This window comes from Crinia signifera, chromosome 1, assembly GCF_055691185.1.
Source record: "Crinia signifera chromosome 1, ASM5569118v1, whole genome shotgun sequence".
Taxonomy (NCBI): domain Eukaryota; kingdom Metazoa; phylum Chordata; class Amphibia; order Anura; family Myobatrachidae; genus Crinia; species Crinia signifera.
In genome coordinates this window covers 165737212-165746790 of record NC_139217.1, presented here as the reverse complement: position 1 = coordinate 165746790, position 9579 = coordinate 165737212, and positions in this window count along the sequence as shown.

Below are 9579 nucleotides of genomic sequence, written 5' to 3'. Positions count from 1 at the left end.
AGTTATAAGGTCAAGGAGAAAGGGACAAAGTGTAAAATATCCAATTAAGCTCTGGAAAGTTTAACAGAATTAGGTCATATGGAATTTAGATTCTTTCCTCATACACCTTCAAGGTCCAGTTACTAAAGCTGAGTGTCATATTTTAGATAAACAGCTATTTTAATATTACCAACCTACAGGACACCTTATTCATTATTAACAGATATTGTCAAAAATAAAGGCGACATTTTGTTATTAATAATAATAATAATTAAGTAGGGAGCATTTTATATTAACTTTGGAGAACATTTAAAGGCTGTCACCTAGATATCCATGCAGGAATCATACACAGTACATCAGCTATGTTACATAGACTGCAGGGGCTCAACTCCCAGAGACAATGGAGTTGTCTGCCTCCAGTCTCCACGCCCTGTAGGAGCACCTGCATGAACAGCAGCACCTGTGTGGTTGAAGTGGGAACCAAATATGGCCGGCGCAGCCGCATAGATAATTGGCTCTATCTCAGGAGCCCTGCTAACACCTGCTCACCTGCAATAGAGGATAGGACATTTCCCGCATTTTACCAGACAATCTGTATTGCAGCAAGCAACAGTGCACCTGCCGGTGGGAGTGACACCAATTTAGTAATATTTTCATAACAAATTTATTTAAGCAAAAAAAATCACCAAAAAAAATACCATTTTTTTTTTAACATAACCAAACAATAGCAGGTTCATTAACCATTTGAGTGCCAACATCTCTGCCAGCGTTGGTCACATTTGTTATAGAAATTCAAATAAAAATATTATGTTTCCCATATAAAGGTAAACATTACATGTCATTATGATGAATAAAAATGTTTGCTTGCCAATTTTTTTCTGAGGTAAGGCTTTTCCGGACCTTTAGTCTGTTACATGGGATGGTGACTACTGTTTGCAGCTGCTTGCTCTGCCTCCTCTGAGATCTCATGCTGCATTCACAATCTGATTTCCTATAGCAGGGGTGTCCAATCTTTTTGCAAAGAGGGCCAGATATGGTGACGCGAAAATGTGTGGGGGCCGACCATTCAGCCTCTCTGAGCCATTAATCACATGGTCCCCCACTCTGCCCCCATTCACTGTATGTCCCCCAGCATGCCCCCATTCACTGTATGTCCCCCAGTGTGCCCCCACTCACTGTATGTCCCCCAGCATGCCCCCACTCACTGTCTATTACCCACCTGACCCCCCTTCTCCATACTTCCCCCAGCCTGTCCCCATTCACTTTATGTCCCCCACTCTGCCCCCATTCACTGTATGCCCCCACTCTGCCCCATTCACTGTATGCCCCCCACTCTGCCCCATTCACTCTATGCTCCCCACTCTGCCCCCATTCACTGTATGTCCCCCACTCTGCACCATTCACTGTATGCCCCCCACTATGCCCCCATTCACTGTATGTCCACCAGCATGCCCCTCCTTCACTGTATATTCCCCTGACTGACCGCCTTTCTCTGTATTTCCCCCAGCCTGCCCCCATTCACTGTATGTCACACATTGTGCCCCCATTCACTGTATGTCCCAAAGCGTGCCCCCAATCACTGTATGTCCCCCAGCGTTCCCCCATTCACTGCATGGCCCCCGGCCTGCCCCCATTCACTGTATGTCCCCTAGCCTGCCCCCATTCACTGTATGTCCCCCAGCCTGCACCCATTCACTGTATGTGCCACAGCCTGCCCCCATTCACTGTATATTCCCATAAACTGCCCCTCCTTCGCTGTATGTACCCCATTCACTGTATGCCCCCCACTCTGCCCCCATTCACTATGTCTCCCAGCCTGCCCACCCTTCTCTGAATGTACCACATACTGCCTCCCTTCACTGTATATTCCCCTGCAGGAGACAGATGGTTGGGCTCCCGCCGCTGCCCTTCTCCATTCCACATATTACAGGAGCAAGCAAGCAAGCTTCCCCTTTGCTGCCCCCCCTCCCCGCACACTGCTGTCACTGTGATCGCGGTGGAGGGTGATATATAATTGCAGCAGCAGGAGTTGGACACATACTCATCTGAAAGATGGCAAACACGTCTCACAGTGGCAGCCGGCACTCCCTCACCAATGCAGACAGCAAGCCAGCAAGGTAAATGCTCGCTTGCCGGGGTCCTACCTCTAGAGTCCTGTGTGTCCCACGTCAGCCTCCAGCCGCCCGCTTCTGGCTGGAGGGTGCGGGCCACTTGAAGTGACATCACAGGCCGCAATTGGCCCCCGGGCCGGACTTTGGACATGCCTGACCTATAGACTGCCTGCTCTATAGCTGTTGTCTTAATCATACAGTGGGGCAGATGTATTAAGCCTTAACAAGAGATAAATGCAAGGGTGATATCTCTTTATCACCCTTGCATTTATCTCTTGTTAAGGCTTAATACATCTGCCCCACAGTATGATAAATGTCCAGCCAATCACCTCCTAACTGCCATGTTACAGGCTGTGTTTGAAAAAAGTCAGTAAGGAGCAGTTGCGCCCCCCCCGCCGGGAATTCTCGCAAGAAAAGTTACCCCCCTCCTTTCTTACCCCGTTGCCGCTTGCCGCTGCAGTGCTGCCTTTGAAACACGCAGATCTCTGCGGTCCCAGCGCTTCTCCTCCAGGCTGGCTCGGCTCCTGTCCTGCTGCTATTAAAATCTCCCTCCCAAGATGCCCGCCCCCTTAAAGCAGACTGTTTTTTGGGATGCTAGAGGAGGCTCCTCTAGCATCCAAAAAAAGTCTGCTATAAGGCAGCGGACATCTTGGGAGGGAGATTTTAATAGCAGCAGGACAGGAGCCGAGCCAGCCTGGAGGAGAAGCGCCGGGACCGCAGACAAGTAGATGTGCGTGTCCCGGCTACAGAGGTGGTGGCGGCGGGGGCAAGCAGGCAGCAGTGAAACAATAGCCCCGCAGACCCCCTGCGCCCACACTTTACTCAGCGCCTCCCCGCCGCTGCGGGGGCTGCGGGGCTATTGTTACGCCACTGGTAAGGAGCCAATTGGCTAGACGTTTATCTCTCTTTATCAGTCTTGCATTATCTATTGTTAAGACTTAATACATCTGCCCCAGTATTACCTAACCGTGTGATTGCTGCCTGTATCTGAGGAACTTAAATTGTGAGGTGTGGCATAAGCTCGTGTATGCTTCTGAGTGGATGTTCAAGAAAATGGGGCACAGTGTACCCTGTCCATTAGCAGCTGGTTCAGTTGTTCTTGTGTATAAATACTTGAAAGAACTCAAAATGCAGATCTGCTGGGTAAAAGTGTCTTTAGCTACTGCATAGCCATTTAACTAGAAATAGTAACTGGTTGTACCATCCTGTGGCCCTTATTCAGATCTGATCGCAGTACAAATTTGTTCTCAAAATGGGCAAAGCCATGTGCACTGCAGGTGGGGCAGATGTAACATGTGCAGAGAGAGTTAAACTCTCTCTATACATGTTACATCTGCCCCACCTGCAGTGCACATGGTTTTGCCCATTTTGAGAACAAATTTGTATTGCGATCAGATCTGAATAAGGGCATGTGTGTCATTGTGCATACCTCCCAACTGTCCCACTTTCCAAGGGAACATTCAGTTTTTTTTGTGACCTTCCCATTGCAAGCCCGTGACTGGTAGTGTCCCGGGGCATGGGGGGACAGTTGGGAGCCCCCCACTGAGCAGTGGTGAATAGATGCTGTGTGCATGTGCACAGCATCTATTCCCACAGGTAGAGGGGCTGAGGGCATGGCTAGAAGCTCAAAGAGCCTATTGCCATGCCCCCACAGTGGCAAAATGGCCTTGCGGCAGTGATGAGATTTGTAGGCCATGCCCCCTTACTGCCAGGCCACGCCCCAAAGTTTAAAGGTATGCATTGTGTATGTGACGATAAATAAAATGTCTGCATGTGACTATATATATATATATATTCTTGTTCAGCTCATCTTCTTCTTCTGTTATTCTTCTTTTTTTATTTTCTACTAAATATTTTAAATAGTAATTGTCAAACCACATAAATAATTGTTCTATTGGTTTATAATATACTGAAATGACTCTTATGTATGCTTGTAGATTGTCTTATCATATTACCCTGATGAAGTCTACTTGCCGTTTTTTACTTGATAATCATGTGAAGAAAAGAATAAACAAGTGTTGGAAGAATTCTCCCCTTTTACTTCATTTGGATTTGGATTGCATATATTGTATTTGGACATTAACATTTGAATTATAGGCGCCACAACCACTATTGTGTACATATATATATATATATATATATATATATATATATATATATATATATATACTAGTGACCCGCCCCAACTTCACACAGCCCACTGACGAAGGCCATGATGAAACGTGTTTGAGCGTGCCTCACCAGACGCTAACTACAACCTGTCGCCGGTCAGGAGAGGGAGAGCTGCTGATTTGCTGAAAGGTCCTGGTAACAGAGACGCACGGACCAGCGTGGTTCCCCAGCTCTTATTCCAGAGGAAAATGACGGTGACGATTGCTTAATCATTGGAATTTTATATATCATGTGGTATTCAAGCCCACACTGATGTATTGTTGGGTACGAGTACCTGTCTACCTGTGTTTTTATGAAGTGGCAAACTGCCTTTTAATAAAAACGTTATTGCACTAAGAAGCGCTTCCTTCTATATTGATCTACAGATTGTCCTAATACCACTTGGATCCAGGGATTCCCTATTGGTTGGAAGCAGCGGTCCTGGAGACACAAGGATCTAGTGCCTATTTTACAGCAGACTCTGAGGGAGGACTGTGACTTTTTACAATACCACATACTCAAGTGTAGTGGTTTTAATTATTAAGCTAAAATAGCTAGCACACCTCTTACTTTCCTAAATGTCAGCTTGGTGACTCACCAGGCTGACATTTTTTACCACTGTGATGTTTTTTCCACTGTGATGTTTTAATACAAGTTTTTTCATGTTTCAATGAGAGTGCCGCCTCCAGTCTTCATTCATTTGAAAACCACCAGTATATCATTTTGTGGAAGGCACCTCCCCATTACCTGGATGTACCAAGTGCCGGTCGATGTCTACATATACATATATATATATATATATATACAGATAGGAAGAAAAACCCCTACCGCGCCAGGAAGGGTTAAGAGCAGCAACTCTGGGAGATCCCCTGTTAGGCGGGATCCGAGGGATTTTAGAAATGAAAGAATATATATATATATATATACTAGTGACCCGCCCCGGCTTCGCATGGGAAGCACTAATTATCTATAGCCAGATGACTTCAGGTGGATGGATGGGGTCGGTCATGTGGCAAAGTTTTAGCAGATATCTATAGGTACAGTGCCTTGCTACACCCAAGAAAAAAAAAACACATGTATTTAAGGCAAATGGGAAATTATATTTATTTTATTAATTCATCTTGGGGGTTATTGTAGTCCATTCTTTCTGACAAAATTCTTCTTAGATGGACAAAACCATGTGCACTGCGGGTGGGGCAGATGTAACTTGTGCAGAGAGAATTAGATTTGGGTGGGGTTTTTCTTCAAAGTGAGATCTATATTGAAGTGTAAAATCATGCAGTCAGTATTTTCCCTGCACAGAAACAAAATAACTCACCCAAATCTAATTCTCTCTGCACATGTTACATCTTCCCCCCTGCAGTGCACATGGTTTTGTCCATCTACGAAGGATTTTGTCAGAAAGAATGAACTAGAATAAACCCCCTTAAGGCCAGCGGATAGACAATGTTTTTTTTTTTTTTATTTGGAGTAAAAATGTATACATTTTTCGGAGTGCCAACTCGGGAGCAAACCACATACAATTGGCCATGTGAAAAACATGAATTTTCCAAATTGAAGCCAGCAATAGTCAACGATTGGCCTTGTGCTTTGTTAATGGTAATAGCAAAGGCAAGACGCAAAGGGAACTGGAGCCGCATGAATTTGAATAGTAAATCATTGGAAATCATCGGTATGCGTGGAATCAGTATGTCTTCGCCTTTGAATTTGCCACCGATGATTGTTGCCTCAATTTTGATGGTCAATCTGGTTCCGTTGCACAACTGTGGTGAAAATTGCCCAAAAAAAAACAAAAAAAAAAGATGCTGTTGATCCGATCGCTGCCAAACTTGACAGGATCACCTGCTGGGCTAATTTGAAGATGAAAATGTCATCTAAATAGGTCAAACCATTTTGGAGTCCATAGGAAACATACACACATACACACATCGATTTTTATATATATAGATATACTGTAGATAGATAGATAGATAGATAGATAGATAGATAGATAGATAGATAGATAGATAGATAGATAGATAGATAGATATACAAGTGGCAATCATTTACACTGAAAATTCAGGTTGATTTTTGCCATGCAATTAATTGTCTTAATTGAAAAACACTCCTAAAATCTCTCACTTTCTGTTTCTCATAGAAACATAGAATTTGACGGCAGATAAGAACCATTTGGCCCATCCAATTACATTTGGCCCCATGTCTGTGTTATTTTTTATTACTTATCAGCTACAATAACATCACATGTCTGAGTCCGCAGACTTTAAGATCAGGCAAATTTGACTGCAGGTGCATGTTGTTTACGTTGCTCTATAAAAGGCCCTGCATGTGCTTAAGCATGTCACTGTTTTTGGAACACCACAGTGCTGTACTATACTTAGCCCAGCAGAGATTTATACCTAATCATATCGACTGCTGTTTATTTTCTATCACTTGTAACTTGTAAAACAATAGCAGTAAGTTAGCATTACAGTATATTTGCAGAAGCCAAACTAGATAGGTGTGATCTCTTGTACAACACTTATTCCTCTTGCACAAGTTTTAGATATAGTCACATACACATGATGCTTTTATAGTTGATGAGACATGCACAATAACACTCTGTTAAGAAAGAGTGTAGCATTTATCCATTTAACTGTATGTTAACATTATATAGCTGGCTTTGTCCTGCACTGCACTGGCTTCCTCTGTAGCTGGAGCCCATGAAGCTACTACACAGTATCCTTTCAAAGTTCCCCACAGTAGTACTTGCACTTGTGTACTCATGGAGATCACCTAGAAAAGATTGATAGATTGCCCTTTCCAGCAGTCACGTACCCCAGCATGTGTGCGGCATTGCTATGGAGTATGACTGTTGCCCTAACTATTACACAATGTGAAGCGTGGGCAAAACAGTCTGACAGCTGCTCAGACTTGTCCCATGTGCCGCAGCCCCTTTCAGCATTATCAAAGGTAGAAAGTCCAGAAATATCTGGAAAATACTCTATGATCACCCCACGTGTCTCACAATCCCAGGCGTGTATACAATTTTTATAAAACTGGCAGGATATCCAAACTTTAAACAGTTAGTGCTCAGGGCCTGTTAGCCTCTCTCTTCTTCCTCTATTTAGGATATATATGTATCACCCCAGAAACCTTTGCAGGGAAGATGTGGGGAAAAACCATAGGTATCAAAAAAAAAGTCCGCTCACACCACTCAGTGGCTAATCTGAGAGAGATATAAAAGTGTTTTGTGACAACGCTCAAATGCTCCAATGCTTAAAGAGGTTAACAAGCCAAGATTGTCCAGACTCCTGATAGGAGTTACGTAGAGATACTGTAACAAGATGATCTACACTCTCCTTCTCCCTATGTATAATGGAGACAAAGATGTACTAAATTATTCTCCACATATAGGGGATATAGTTTCTGTGTTGAATATAATTTATTAGTTCTGTTCTCTTCCCAACTGTCATTTTTAGCCTGGTTTATTAGCAAAGTGTGTATGTACAATGTTGAATTATTCTGCGGAGTGTACAGGTTCCATCGCAAACAGAGAGGGATCCCAGCAGCTATACCAGTGCTATGTAACTAATTGTAGAAATAAGTCCAGCGTGCTGTCTTGCCGGGGGATGATGTCTCTACCCACCTGCAATGCGCCACAACTGTCTGTACCTTTACAGCACCGCGTGCCACACAGCCTGCAGAGCTCCAATATGGGCGTCTCTGCTCCCGCCGGGACTCCAGACCACCCAGTCCCTCAATGTGCGCTCCTTCCCCCGCCCAGAGAGTCAGTTGTGATTCCTGAATGTAGGAGTCCCGGAATTTGCCGGTGTTCTGCCATCCTAGGGTTAGAGATGAATGGCACAATACTTTACTGGGCCGGTGCCTGTCCCATTCTCAATTAAGTATAATTTGCCCTTGACCCTTATAGTGACAGTCTCAGTCCTTGCACATTCAGGTGCATCAATTTAAACCAACAAAGGCCTTGTTGCAATGGAAGATGCAAATGCTGCAAAGGATGCAAGGATGGCCATGACTATGGGCCATTTTCAATGCAGCTGGCAAGAGGGTTAAATGGTGAGGATCGCTGAAAACAAGCCACCCTCGTTGTTTAACCCCCTCGCTAGCCGATCACCCTCTCCCGTGTTCTGGGGGAAATCCCGCTGTCAGAGGAAGGCGAGGATTCCCCAAACTGTGAGGCTTGTAGCTAATGCAGGGAGCTCGCTGCATTTAGCCACAAACCTCGCCGTTTTGGTGGCCGCACACACCATTTTCACCTCTCTGTAAAAACCCAACGAGGTGGAAACGGCATGTGCAGGGGGGGATGGTTAAATACTAACCCGCGAGCTGTGACGGCAAGCAATCAGCTCCTGCGCACCGCCACAGCTCACAAAAGAGCATTGAATAATTTCCCACTCTGAATCTGCCCTAAAAGTTTGAAATATAAACGTAAATTCAAATATCAGATTACTTCTGAACAGTAAACTCTTTCAATCAGGAATACATTTTTGTATTTTATCAAAGTAAATTGGCCAAACTATAGAGTTTTATGATTTGCATGGTCTGTAATTACTACTCTCTACAATGTTATTTGTTTTCAAAGGCTGCATGACAGGTAATTGATTACTCTATATACTGTATCATAAATATAGTTTAAAAGAAGCTGACAATTGTTTGAATATGTGATTGATTTTTTTGTGAGTCATTTAAATAAATTACCATTTCAATATGAACGTACATTTTTATTCTATTATATATTATTACTGTTGTTACAAGCGTTAGTCCAGCAATAAAACTGTAGCATGTAGAAATCTAAATATCTCTAAATCCCTTAAAAATTTCCAACTTGCTCATTTATTTATAAATTGAGAGTTTTTTGATTCTACTGCATCTTAAAAAGCAAAATCAATGACGCAGTATTTTGTATAATATTATTTTTAAAATATTGTTTTAATATTTTAGCATACTGGATGTGTATGTGATAGAATATTTCATTTTGTAATCTAAAACTTAAATCGAATATTTCCTTCTGTTTTCCTGTTTCGCTTCTCCCTATGATTGGATTTCTCTTAATTTTTGTATTTTATCATGTAGTGTTCTGAAATTTCTTTCTGAATCTTCCTATTTCACATCGGCATCAACACTTTGTAAAATTTATAACCACCTCTGCACAGGGAAACATGTAATGCTCTTCTGAGTTTCCTCCGTGCAACAATTGATGGAACATATCCTTCAGAAGTTACAGAAGCAAGAAGCTTATTAATGTTAGCTGTCTGACAAATCAATTATTCATGCTTTAATCTTCTTGGAGGGACCTTTACCTCTCCATCTTGTTCTGGGAATGAAAGTATATGATGTA